The sequence below is a fragment of the Macrobrachium nipponense genome, chromosome 3 (genome assembly GCF_015104395.2).
Source record: "Macrobrachium nipponense isolate FS-2020 chromosome 3, ASM1510439v2, whole genome shotgun sequence".
NCBI classification, from domain to species: Eukaryota; Metazoa; Arthropoda; class Malacostraca; order Decapoda; family Palaemonidae; genus Macrobrachium; species Macrobrachium nipponense.
The window spans coordinates 149,099,656-149,113,085 of record NC_087202.1 but is presented as its reverse complement, the minus strand read 5'-3'; the positions used below and the strand labels follow the sequence as shown (position 1 = coordinate 149,113,085).

Below are 13,430 nucleotides of genomic sequence, written 5' to 3'. Positions count from 1 at the left end.
CATAGCAACAAATTACTGTCAAAACATACGTAATCATTAAGTGCACTGCCCAGTCGACGCGCACCTGTGACGTCACAGAGCGGGAACCGAGCGACCGACGATCTCACCTTATGTTTATTTCCATCTTGCTTTGCAGTAGGTGATTGATCCGCGGAGGGGACATAACAATCGTGTCACGGTGACATGTAGAGAGACAATTGACTGTGAGTCTTTGATTACGAAGGTGTAGAAAAGCCAGCTCTGAAGGATTTTACTGTAGAGGAATATAGTCATTAACATTAAAGGAGAAATTATGGTCAGAAGTATGTGAGGCTGTTTTCGATAAGTGGATAGATCTCACATTAAAAAGATAAAAAGGGAGAATTTGCATATTCCTCTATAATAGAAAATATATAATGCTATTGCATATGTTATACATGCATCACAAAAACTATATACACTGTCAACATACTATACATGTTGAAAAAATACCGACATAAACTACTACTCCTCCTCCTCCTCCTCCTCCTCCTCCTCCTCCTCCACCTCCTCCTCCTCCTCCTCCTCCTCCTCTTCAGTAATTATTAATTCCTTTGTATTAAAGAATCTATAAAAGTAAAGTATACATGTGTCTCCGAAAACTGTACTCTATATATGAATTAAGCTTGTGTCAAAATATATACTAGGCATATCCTACTCCTCCTTGTCCCCCCTTCCCCTTCTCCTGCGTCACCCCCTCCTCCTGTGCGCGACACACACACACACACACGAATATATTATATGGTTATTATCTATATACATATATATATATATATATATATATATATATTATAATATATATCTATATATATATATATATATATATATATATATATATATTATATATATATATATAATCTATATCTATATCAGTCATATCACATTACCGTGATTCATATACAAATATCGAACTACAAATGTCCTTTAATATCTAATTCTCTCTACCTCGGAATTAATATATTTTCATATATGTTTAACCGAGGGGGAATTTTATTAAGCGATAATAGGATGGGCGATATAATGACTACGTGTCCTAAACGCTTTCCTTGTTTGTTTCAGTGTTTATATTTTGTTTTGCCTTTTTATCCTTTGTTTCACTGAGTTATGTATTGTTTTAATTTACTTTTAGCTCTGGAGTCTTTATTTTACTTTTAGCTTAATGACTGGTCTACTACAAAACTAGATTTCTTATAACTATTAGCTTATTTTAGCATACTTTTCAATATTGTAAAAATTAATTCTATTATAGCCCTGATGATGAAAAAGGATTCCCGAAACGGAATAAATAAAAAGAAAGAATTATTTCCAGTCTTCTTGCTGTCCTGTTCTATATATATATATATATATATATATATATATAATATATTTATATATAAAATATTATTAATTAAAAAATAGTGTTATATATATATATATAGATATATCTATATATATATATATAAAATAATAAAATATGGTTATAATATAATATAAGATAATGATATATATTATATATATATTATGATAACACTATTTTATATATATATATATATATATATATGTGTGTGTATATGTATATGTATATTATACACTCTCATAAAAACTAGTACCAAGTGTAATCCAAAAGATGGGGATGAATTCGAAAAGCTAAGAGGGTATTATGGTTGATTACACACACGTGCATATATATAATTTGTTATGATTTATTTTTAACCAAGAGCCACAAGCATTTTCATTTTAACCAGGTACACCCTGCTCAATAAATCAGTTGCCAGGCCAGACAAAGATATAGCACAGACAACAGAATTTAGGTAATGAACACTCAGAATGTTTGATGATTGGAGGGTGGGTGATCAACCTACCAATTTGCAGCTCCCTCGCATCGTAGATTTCGTAGAGTTCGGACAAAAAAAGTGCGCACGGACAGACAAACCCATCTCAGTAGTTGAGTTTTACAAAAAGCTAAAACTTTTAATTCAACAGGAATTATACAGCTTGATATTTATGCCTTAATTGCTGAAAGGGTTAGTACGCTATCACCCTATGGGCTCTCCAGACTTGGATTTCGAACGATTTGGAATTTCTGGAAATCAATCCAATTTACAAGCCAGCCTTTAAATTGTCCTAATTTCGGTCTGTTAATAATAAGAATATCCAAAGTGTCTAAACCACGTGCAAGAAGGTATTAGAAAAGCTAACACGATTGGTCGAAAGGGGTACCTGATTTCTCCCAGGTTTCTAAAGAAAGGGCTAAAGTAGGTCCTACTTGGATAACCAGGTACCCTTAGCTCCAAAATTAAGCTCGCAAAAAGTATCAGTTCAACAAAAAAATAATATGCTTAGCAGAGCTGAACTAAACCTATATACCATGATTGCCGTCACCTTAATTTAAAGACAAAAAGAAGGATGTTAGATAAAAAAAAAAATAAAAAAAGCCGTACTTGATCCATACCTTTCGGGAACCATTGGTTTACAACAGTATATTCAACTGATTATGAATCCTCTAATGCAGCACATAATAGGACGATTCTATTCAAATCCTGCACTCCCCCCCCCCCCCCCCCCCCCCCCCCCCCCCCCCCCTTCCGCATAAAACAATTCATGCAAGGAAACAATAATATTCTATACGAGAGAGAGAGACCATATATATACGTATATATATATATATATATATATATATATATATATATATATATATATATATATTGTGTGTGTGTATGTATGTATGTATGAATGTATGTATGATATGTATGTTATACATATTATATTATTCATTCCTTTGCTAAAGTGAATTCTATGTTAGGGGATATTTGTGGGTTATTTGTTAGTAAAGAGATTCGAGATTCTGTTTATGACACGCAGTTAGATAGATAGATAGATAGATAGGTAGATGGAGGTATAGTTAAAAAGTATAAAGATTATTTTCCAAATAAATCGTAATTGAGGACAGGAGATTCCCATCAGCGAGCGTCCCTGGAGAAATTGGCATCAAAGCTTTCCCTTCTCCCCCGAGGATCAAGAAGTTTCCTTTAGTGTTTGCTCTTTCATCTTGCAATGGATTTTCATTTTCCAATTACTAATCTCCTCGACAAGGGATATTAACACGTATTCTCCATTTTCAACGCCGAAGCTCTGCTCTTGGCGCGCATTTCTCTCCTTATTTACTCGTCGCTTTACTCTCCTGTCTCGGATGTCAAGTCATAATGGACGGTGTTAACACAGTGCTTCAATGCATTCACAAATTATTAATGAGACGACTTTGTCATGAAACAAGTAAAAAAATGCGCCGAAGTTACAAGGTGCAATCGAGTTTTCTGTAGGAGTCGGGGCCCTTGAAGCTTTCAGCCACGGCCTGGTGGTGGCCTGTCCTATTGCGTTGCCAGATGCACAATTATGGCTAAATTTAATCTTAAAAAAAAAAAAAAAAAAAAAAAAAAAAAAAAAAAAAAAACACAGCAAAACAGCAGAGGCTAGAGAGTTGGAATTTGTTATGTTTGATGATTGGAGGGTGATGATCAAAGTACCAATTAGCAGCTCTAGGCCTCAGTAGTTTTTAAGATCTGAGGACGGACAGACAAAGCCGGCACAATAGTTTTCGTTTACAAAAAACTAAAAAAAAGGAGCAAAGTATTAGATTATTCTTTACTGCGAATAGGAGAAAAATAGCCTAGCTATGTTGAAATTACAATGCGACCTTTTTTTCATTCGTTAAGTTCCCGTAGGAAGGAGTGAGGGCTAGAGCCACCAGACACGTCATGTGTACATGTAAACTTTCCTCTGAAATATATACTACTTGTGTTAATGATATATGGCGTTCATTTTTTAAATTTGGATCATTTACATATTTGTCATTTGCTTCCGTTGCGCATTGCATGTTGATAACCGAAACTCCCTATACTTTATGAATAAACCTTGCCTAAACATTAGAATTCAATTGACGATCTGTTTTTCATCAGTTAGCATCTTAGACACGTGTTGAAGAATCTCTCTTCAACGCGCGCCCCCCCCCCCCCCCCCCCCCAACCACCCCCCCCCCCCCCCCCCCCCCCCCCCCAACCACCACAACCCTTTGAAACAATGCCACTTTTATTCCATTCTTCGTAACTTTGTTACTTTGAAACCTCTTCTTTTCTTCCCGTTTCCACTCCGCAGCATTTTAGTAGATAAAAAGAGACAAACTGTTGTGAGGGTCTCCAGAATTTAAAACTGTTCCCTGTCCCCTCTTTGTCAGCTCTCCCTCCGTAGAACCCGTCCGTCAAGTCAAGTAACATCCCGAAAGAAAGGTCCTTCTGGTTGGGTGAGTCAAAGGGAATTTCGAAGTGCTCCCTCCTTTTGAGCAGTTTAGGCATCTCCTTAGTATGTTGCACTTAGGGGAAGAAAGAGAAGCAAATGAGCCATTTCTTTGAGCTTTAATGTATATTGGTAGTTGTATAGTGCAGAATATTCATGTAGATTTTGAATTCACTTCCTTAATGAATTATGAATTAGGAAAAAAAAGGAGGTAAATTAACCATTTCTTTGAGCTTTAATGTTTATTGGTAGTTGCATAGTGTAGAATATCATGTAGATTTTGAATTCACTTCCTCAATGAATTATAAATGCGGATATTCATCACTCAGACCATGTTACATTTTACCTTATTTTGGATTTTTTCATCCAGCCGTATAGTTGGTGGTCGATTTATTTTTGGGGGAGTTTGGAGAAACTGTCTTATTCTCATACTTCAGAGTTTGAAGGCAACGCCAAACTGCATTGGAATGACGAACGAGTTTTTCTGAATTGGAGGCTTCATCATTTCTGCTATAACAGATAATTTGTCTCTAATTCTTCGTATTTATTTGTAAGCATTAAAGGATGGAACAAAGAACTTCTAAACTAATATCTTTATCAAAAACGAAGGTCCCAAGCATTGGGACCTGGGACCTACGAGGTCAATCAGCACTGAAAGGAAAATTGCGAATAAAGGAGGCTGTAAAGGTGTAACAGGAGGAAGACTGTAGTTACCCCATGAAACAATTATTAGGAGAGGAGGGAAAGCAACTTAAGAAAAGAAAATATGAATGGAGGCTTAGTAAAAGAGGGAAGGAGTTGCAAAGATCCTTAAGTAATGCCCACAGTACACCGCGTGCGGTGCGCTGAGGGCGCTACCACTACGGGGTTCATTTACTTGCGGTCTTTTCCCTATTGTTTTAGGCTCTCATTACTTGAAGTTCAGTATCGACCGACTCAGATTATTGCTGTCGAATTTTCGGACTAACGTGAGTGCATGGGAACGCTTTTGCTTGATTGAATGTAAGAATATCGATTTAAAGCCGTTATGGGCCTTTGGCAGTTTGTCATGGATGGATGTATATTTTTTCGAGCAAGTCCGAAAAGGAAACACGCCAGAACAATTTCTTGAAATATCCTTACATATATATATATATATTATATTATATATATATATATATATATATATACCACACACACACACGTTTTTTGTTTCATATATATATATATATATATATATATATATATATCTATATATATATATATATCTATATATATATATACACACACACACGTTTTTTGTTTTTGTTCATATTTATTTCACGGCGTTTCGTAATTTTTGATTTTCAATTACATTTTCAAGGCTCTAAAGTAGGTAAAACACAACATGATTAGTAAAAAAACTCAAGATTACATTTTTTGACATATAAAATTCCACAATGTGAGGCGTTGTATTGGACCAACTTTCCGCCAGATTGACAGAAATATTAGTGGAAAGCAAACTAAAAGGGTAGAAAAAAGAAGACAATACACATCAAGACAAGAAGAGGGGATGGTTGTTGACGGCATGTTTAATGGTGGAACCAGTTGTTTGATCAACAAGGACTCTCTATTGGGTAATTCCTTGGTGTTGGGTTTGTGTCCGATGATTTTTAAAATTTATTTCAAACGTATGTTTTGCAGCTTCTAGCGTGAGCTCTTATATTGGAAAGTTCCGGGTTCGTTAGCTGCTGCTTGTCCGGAAACAGTCGATGCGTATACCTAAGGAGCCTCCGTGTGGGTCCCACATAAGTCCCCGAGTTACACCTGGGCAAGTATATTTATATACCACACACCAGGACATGAAAGTGCACAGATGATCCTCGAACTGAAACGTAGCGGATTTTCAAGGGATGTTCTGGAATCGGGTTAAATTTCATAGCAGGAAAATGTTCAGAACTTCTATTACCTGAGCAAGTTTTCTTTTAAAAGAACTATCACAGACGTAGGGAAAGCTGGCATAAAATTCCAATTTTGGTACGGTAAGATATTTTACAGGCGGGGAGAAGAAATTGTTTAGCAATTTTTGGCAGACATTACCAACAAAAATTAGCAGATAAAGTTTCTAAAATAATTTGCAAATGTAATATTTGTGAAATGTCCCAATTGGAAGCGAGTCGTAATGCTCTGTGGAATAATGTATAAACAGAGTTAAGTTGACAATTAAAGTAGCACAAGCTATAGAAATTCAAGCCCAGTCCGGTAAAAGTTCGTGCTAAAAAGTTTAAAAAACTGTATTTTGCCCTTAGACCCACCTTCGCCAACATCTTCATGTGCTCCCTTAGGTTTCCGCCCTCCATTTTATACCAGGGTTATTGATGATACTTTCCTGCTCTTCAAATGGGATCATCATGCCAACTCCTTCCTCGAATTCGTCAACACCCAAGACTGAACACTCCAACATCAGGTGTTCGCTCGAGAGGGACTTGCATTTCCTTCCTTGACGTCCTTGTTACAAGGCAAAATGATGTACTTCGCTTTAAGGCTTTTTAGTGTCAAGCGAATCCTAGAAGCACGAAGAATTCGTGAAGAGGGCATTTGGCTATTACAATTACATTATGTATCTGGTAAAAAGTGATCAGTACACACACACACAATATTATATATATACATAAGTGTATACATATTTATTTTTTAAATTTATTTTTTATATTTATTCATATTTAACAACCAGCCGAGCAGCGATGGCCACAGCCGGATATACTAAATCAGTGAGGAGGTCGACGCAATGACTTTTTGCTAAAAACAGTAATAATATAAATTACGCAACTAACAAATTTAAAATTAGAAATGCACCAGCATTTAAAGATTAAACCTTTAAAACGAACAACTATTTTTATGATTTAAAAAAAAAAAATATTTCAATCTGAATTTTAATTGTTTTTTTATTTTTTGAATTTTTCTTGTATGTATGGAAAAAAGCAAATGTATTTAATGTGCACTTGTGTTCTAGTGTAAATGCTTATATTTATGCAGTCTTTTAAATTTAGTTTTGTTTCACCATCACGCAAATTGGTCCCAGTTCTAGACTTGTGGCATCGACCTGGTATTTCATCCTAATCCTTCGTGCCAACTCAGTGGTCTGGTTAAACAATGTAAAAAATAAGAGAAAAAAAAATCAGCAATGAAAGCTGCTATATGCACTTTGTGTTTGTTTATAAACATTTTTTGACTGATTAAGAACGACTCCTTTACAGATGGGGTTTCCTGTTTACTTTTCATATTCGATAAGTGAAACCAGGCTACAATTGTGTTTCAGTAAAGAGGAACGATGAGAAGGAACGTTTTTCTTGCACGCTGAGCAATCTGCATCACTTGCGTAATAATCAGGAGCAGCACGCCATCTCGTAAGTTCTTTTTAATTGAGGCAACTCGGTCGAAACATTTGTCTGTATGAGTCTCTGGACATCTTTGGAAATGGTTCCTCTTGTCATATCTGGTGAAACTTCACGGTGTTTTTTTTTTTTGTCTTAAAGTGTTGTATCTGCTGTCTAGCCAAGAAATATAATAGCTAAGATTATTATCCATTCCCGTTAAATAACGTGCATCTTTCCCGACACTCGCACTGATGACCTACACAATGTGCCTTACAATACAAAGTAATTCATCTAAAACCATCTTAACCAAACATAACCTCAACCTAATTCCCAAAAACACAATATGAAACATTTGACAATTAAAAGACCCATTCAGGGTAGGCCTATAGACATTCCTAAAATAGAATAACATAACATCATATCTTAAAGCATATAGAAAAGTTCAGGCTTGTTAAGGTTTATTGCATTTCCCATTCAGGTGTCCAGGGTCTTTGCTAAGTTGGATAAGTGTTACTGAGTTTACACTGAAAACCTATTCAAATTCCACAGATTTCCCCAAATTTTGCGATTTCCCAGGACTTAACCCCCAAAAATATTCAGAATTCCCAATCTGGGGACAAATTCCCCAGAAGTGGGATCTCTGATCTATTCCAGCAGAGGTATGGCTATTTAATGAAGGAAAGAGTCGTTTAATCATCATTGATTCTAGAATTGCCAGTGATGGATGTTGGATGCTCGCCCTAACACTGAAGGGTGTTTGTTTTCGGTAGATTCTTGAACATTTTACCGTACAAATTAGAAAAAAACTCTGGGCTTTAAATTTACTGTTCTGTGTGGTAGCTCACTACACGATGCGAGACTATGCGTATGTTCTGAAGCTTTTAGTGGATCCAATAAAAAGTTCTAATTACATTTAGGACACGTATAGCTGTACACACACCCGGAAGACATATTGGGTATAGATAATCTTTGTAATTAAATGACGAACCGATGGTATATGGATTAATGGTATTAAATGAACATTAATGTCGAGAATTTTTCGACAATGTTTAATCGACTGTATGTTTGTCGGGTTCTTAGCCTGGATGTTGGAGGCTTGGGATGAGCATTTCCAAAGACACCACTACAAACCTCGATTCAGGCGTTGGATTACCCAAAACAACTAACTGTATTTTTCAGAATTTTATTACAAAAAATTTAACTCCAATAATGGCCTGGCTTTGCACAACGCAGATGTGATCATAGTGATTCTTGATGTAGAGGAATAATTCAGACCTTGTTAGTTTTCTGAGCTTAGTTCAGATCATGCTGCGTTGTGCGAAGCGCAACGAGTGATAAATTGCTTTATTTTTTTAAAACGTGCACTGTCTTTGGCCACGAGGCCAACTTTGTTAGTATGGTTGTTGCTAGTTTGTATTCGTTTCATTGTCGTTAGATGTAAAGTAAATTACATAGCCAAGGCATAAGTATAGTTTAACTTTTTTGTAATGAAATTGTGAAAATCCAGTTAGTTTTGTGTTATCCAACACCTGAATCTGAGGTTTGCAGTTGTGTCTTTAGAACTGCACATCCCAAGCCTACAACATCCAGGCTAAGAACCAGAAAAACATACAGTCCGCTAAATATGGTAGAAAAATTCTCGACAATCAATGGCTCCAAACGGTGTGAAGTATCTTAAACACCAGTTCAAAAGGAAACAGTCATCCCTACACTGTTAAAAATTTTCCGTTGAAAAAACGGTAAAAATCCTGGCAGTAATGTTGCCAGACATTACCGTTTAAAAAACGGGCCCCAACCGTAATTTTTATGTACCTATTTTCTCCGTATTTTCTCCCGTATTTGAGAAAGTCTTGTAAAAAATTTCCTTTTAACCGTAAAATTTACGGTTTACCGTTAACTTAACCTGTAATATACCGTATAATTTTTTATGGGAGGTTATCTCAAATACGGGTGAAAATACATATATATACTGCAACTCGAAACTCTGGGGGGCCACATTTTATAAGATATTTGTAAATTTTATAGATATATAATGTTTTTGTCCTAAATTTATTTTTTTTGTAAATTAATATTGCAGCTCATACAATATCAAAACAAATATTATGTAAACATTACTTGACACCGAGTATACAGTAACTTTTTGGGATTTATACATGATTTTTCTAATATTTCTTGCTTTTTTGTTTGCAAATTTAAACTTATAATTTAATAACAAAATTCCTCATGCAGGTTATATATCCAACTGGAGAAAAATAATGAGAAGATTAACTTTCAAAAAACTTTATTCCTAAAAAACAAATTCTTCATGATTTTTTAGTACAAAATCTTCCATTAATTATATATACAGAAGAGAGTGAAAGTTTTTTTCACTCATTTCCAAAAGCTCAAACGTGGAGAATTCGGAGAGTATTTTCAAAATTCTTGGATGCGTTGTGTGCCACTTCTTTTTTTGTTCTTGTATTTTTTTGTCCCCTTTTCAGGATTTATTTTGAAGAAACACCTGTAAAAATGACAATATGGTAAAAATACTGTAAAACAACTGCTGACCACCACATATTACAAAGTACAGTACATGGCCATTTAAATATAAATTACTTGCCTGATAGTGCTTAAATTTAAAAAAACTCAAGTAACTTATTACAACAGCTTACCTCTGCATAAATTCCAGTGTGACTGAAGCTACTGGTGGGTAATGAATACCAAATATATAAAATGATGCGAAAACCATGGCCATCGCAGCAACAAGTGAAGTTAAGTCTGAGTTGATGACTCTTCCATCAACTGCCACCATGAAGCGGGTAGCCTGGAGCACTGATGTTCCTGAAAATTAAGCCTTTGTGAAATACTGTAACAATAGAATTCTGTTTTGTAGCATGTGTGGTGGGAATAGAAATCTATAATTGGATGAAAAAAGATGCAAATGCCAATCTATATATATTAAAGTGAAACATTGTTTATTGCAGAAACTGCAAGGAAAAAAAATTAATTTGACAGTGGGTGACAATTAGAAAGCCAAACACTAATAACTGGTAGGAAGAGTTAACTGATATTACATACAAAAATTATGAATTTTACCACACAAGACAGTGTATGGATACATCATGTATTAGAATGCAGATTAACAAATAATGGTCCCTGAGGAAGTTGCAGAATTCCAAGTACTAATCATTGCACCCAAACAATAGTACATACATACTAAGAAAGGCAAAGATTTTGAGTTATATAGAATGGAAATAGGAACAGGGAAGTTTAAAGGTAGGTGTAGTGTGCAAATAAAGACAGTTCTGAAATTAGAATATTAGGAACAGCAGCATGAAAAGTCGAAATGTGGAATTAGAAAGAGGATCATATGGAGCATCACAAACAACAAAGAAAGATATAGTTTGAAATAAAATCAAGTATATATAAAGGTGGTTTGAAATTGAGAGATTCAGAGCATAAGCATGCAGTGATAAGAAATCATACTATAATGTATTAAGAGTATAGGAATGATCTGATTTAGAGTCACATACAATCCTACTTATATATGCTTTTAATAATTATATGATTTATGATTTAGATGAAAAAAAAACCAATTTTGCAAAATTCAATCAGGCCTAGGATCTACAATTGTTAATGAAAAAGTTATCACATTATTTACATAACTTTAAAACTTCTCATTCTTCCAGAAATACAACTTACCAATAGCTATGAGGCACGGTGTTGCTGGTAACACCAAGCTACTGACTTCTCCAAACCACTGTCACATTTTTGAAGGAGGTAGTTTGGATCCTCTCCTAAAATATGACAGATTACGTACAGGACTGTTGCTGAAATGGGTCGATCATTATCAAAAACTACACTGCGCACAGTGTTTTTTCAGCAAGTGCATCTGCAATTTTCTTATTGGACATATATTTTTTCTTCAAAGAATTTAAGAAATTTAGGCCCTCTAAGGCTAATCATCTTTTGCAGGGGTTTCCTCATTGGCATCCCTAATAAATCTGAAGTGCACTTCCATGCCACTTCTTTAAACAGAAAAGGCCACTTAACTGGTAATTCATGCAGTGGCAACTTATCATTAATAGCCCTCCTCTGGCATTAATATGTCCTGTTAAGTAATGACTCGAGTTTCAGATGTTGGTGTTAGCTGAACTTTACATGCTAATTCCTGTCTGATTTCTTCTAAATTTTCTTCTGTTTCTTCTTCAGGTAACATCGGTGTAGGACTTAGGCAACCATAGCTATCCCTTTTGGAATCTTTTGGGACTTCTTTTTTTTTTCCTGTGTTGGAGTACTGGCACGTCTACTTATATTCTCATACCTACATAGGAGTTGCTTTAGGAGAGAATCGTGCCCTGTACCAACTATTTCACCAGAGAAAGTGTCGAGGAAGGATTTTGTAAATCATCAGTTATTTTTTTGCTAACCACCAACATTTGTCTCTTACTTATCTTGGTTGATTTTTTAGTGGCGGCTTCAACCACTATTTGCACCAATCGTCTCCTTAATGAAGGAGTTGGTGGCACCTCATTCTTCAAGGCTCTGCGCAGTTCTGGTGGTGTATTTTCCCATGGTATGTGAATTTCATGAACCCATTCAGAGTTCAATGGCTTGGAATATAATCCAGTACCAGCATGGGGTACTCTCTGAGGTGGCTGCGGTAGTAGTGAGGTTAGAAACTCCTTCTGCAAAGAAGAATCACTAACAAACAAATAAGATGAGGTGGAGTGCTGAGATTAAGCAAGCTGTGAGAAAAAACAGTAGCCATACAAATAACCAAACAAGGAAAGGAAGGCAGTAGGTAGAAAAGTCTACAGGTGGGTGAAAATAAAGTATATTTTGAAAGCTATAGACACCAAGATACCCAAATTTAATGAAAAAGACACCCATGATAAAATAAGCAAGGTACATTCCAGAAAAAATACAATTATAAAGCAGACCCCACCTGATCCCTTGGGGTTCCACCCTGCTATAAGTTTCTTGACTGGAGAGGTTTTAAAACTTCAATTAAGTCAGCTTCTGTCACAAGACTGGTGTCTCCCGTACTCTGCACACCAGTTACTTCTATTAAAGGGTCACAACTGTTGAACCTGTAGATAAAAAAGAAACTTAATGCTAAAGACACAATTTCTGCATTAGCCACAACATACACATGTACAGTACTTCTATCCAGAGGTTTTCATGAACTGAAAAATGCACTTTGTCTATCAAACTAACCTTTTCTTCACAGAGGCCTGGTGAACACTCCCTGTCAGTTCTTCCTCCCAGTTCATTCTGGTTAGTTAGGAAAGAATGGTGGAAAAGAGTACAGTAAGGGATTGTTATTGTGATCTGGTGGGCAAAATAATATGAATTAAGCAAACTAAAATCTGATGAAAGCTTGGTATGCAGAACTGGATGATGGAAAATGCTGAGCATATACATTCAATCTACTGTCAAAGTTTGGTGTTTAATTGCTATGCATTTCTTTTGACCTATATGTATGCATGCAATGGCCAAGGTGTTTAAGACCATTAATGATAATACATTTGATGTGACTAATAAGCAAACTAAAAATCTGATGAAAAGTTTGTTATGCAGAACTGGATGATGGAGTATGAAGTAAAATCAAAAAAAAATACTTTTGAAAATACTGAACATATGCATTCAATTCTACTGTCAAAGTCTGGTGTTTAATTGCTATGTATTTCTCTCGGCTTATATTGTAGCATGCAATGGCAAAGATCTTTTTAAGATCATTAATGTTAATACATTTGATTTGGCTAATATTTTCTTTCACTTCATACAGTCCAAAACTGTATTCATAAACATCTGGCTGCCGAAAAC

General features: G+C 35.4%; 1 pseudogene; it reads right to left on the bottom strand.

Annotated features, from left to right (window-relative positions):
* Positions 1-12,877, bottom strand: part of LOC135222564 (collagen alpha-1(XV) chain-like) — a 68,777-nt pseudogene extending 55,900 nt beyond the window's left edge.
* Between the last annotated feature and the right edge of the window lie 553 nt (positions 12,878-13,430).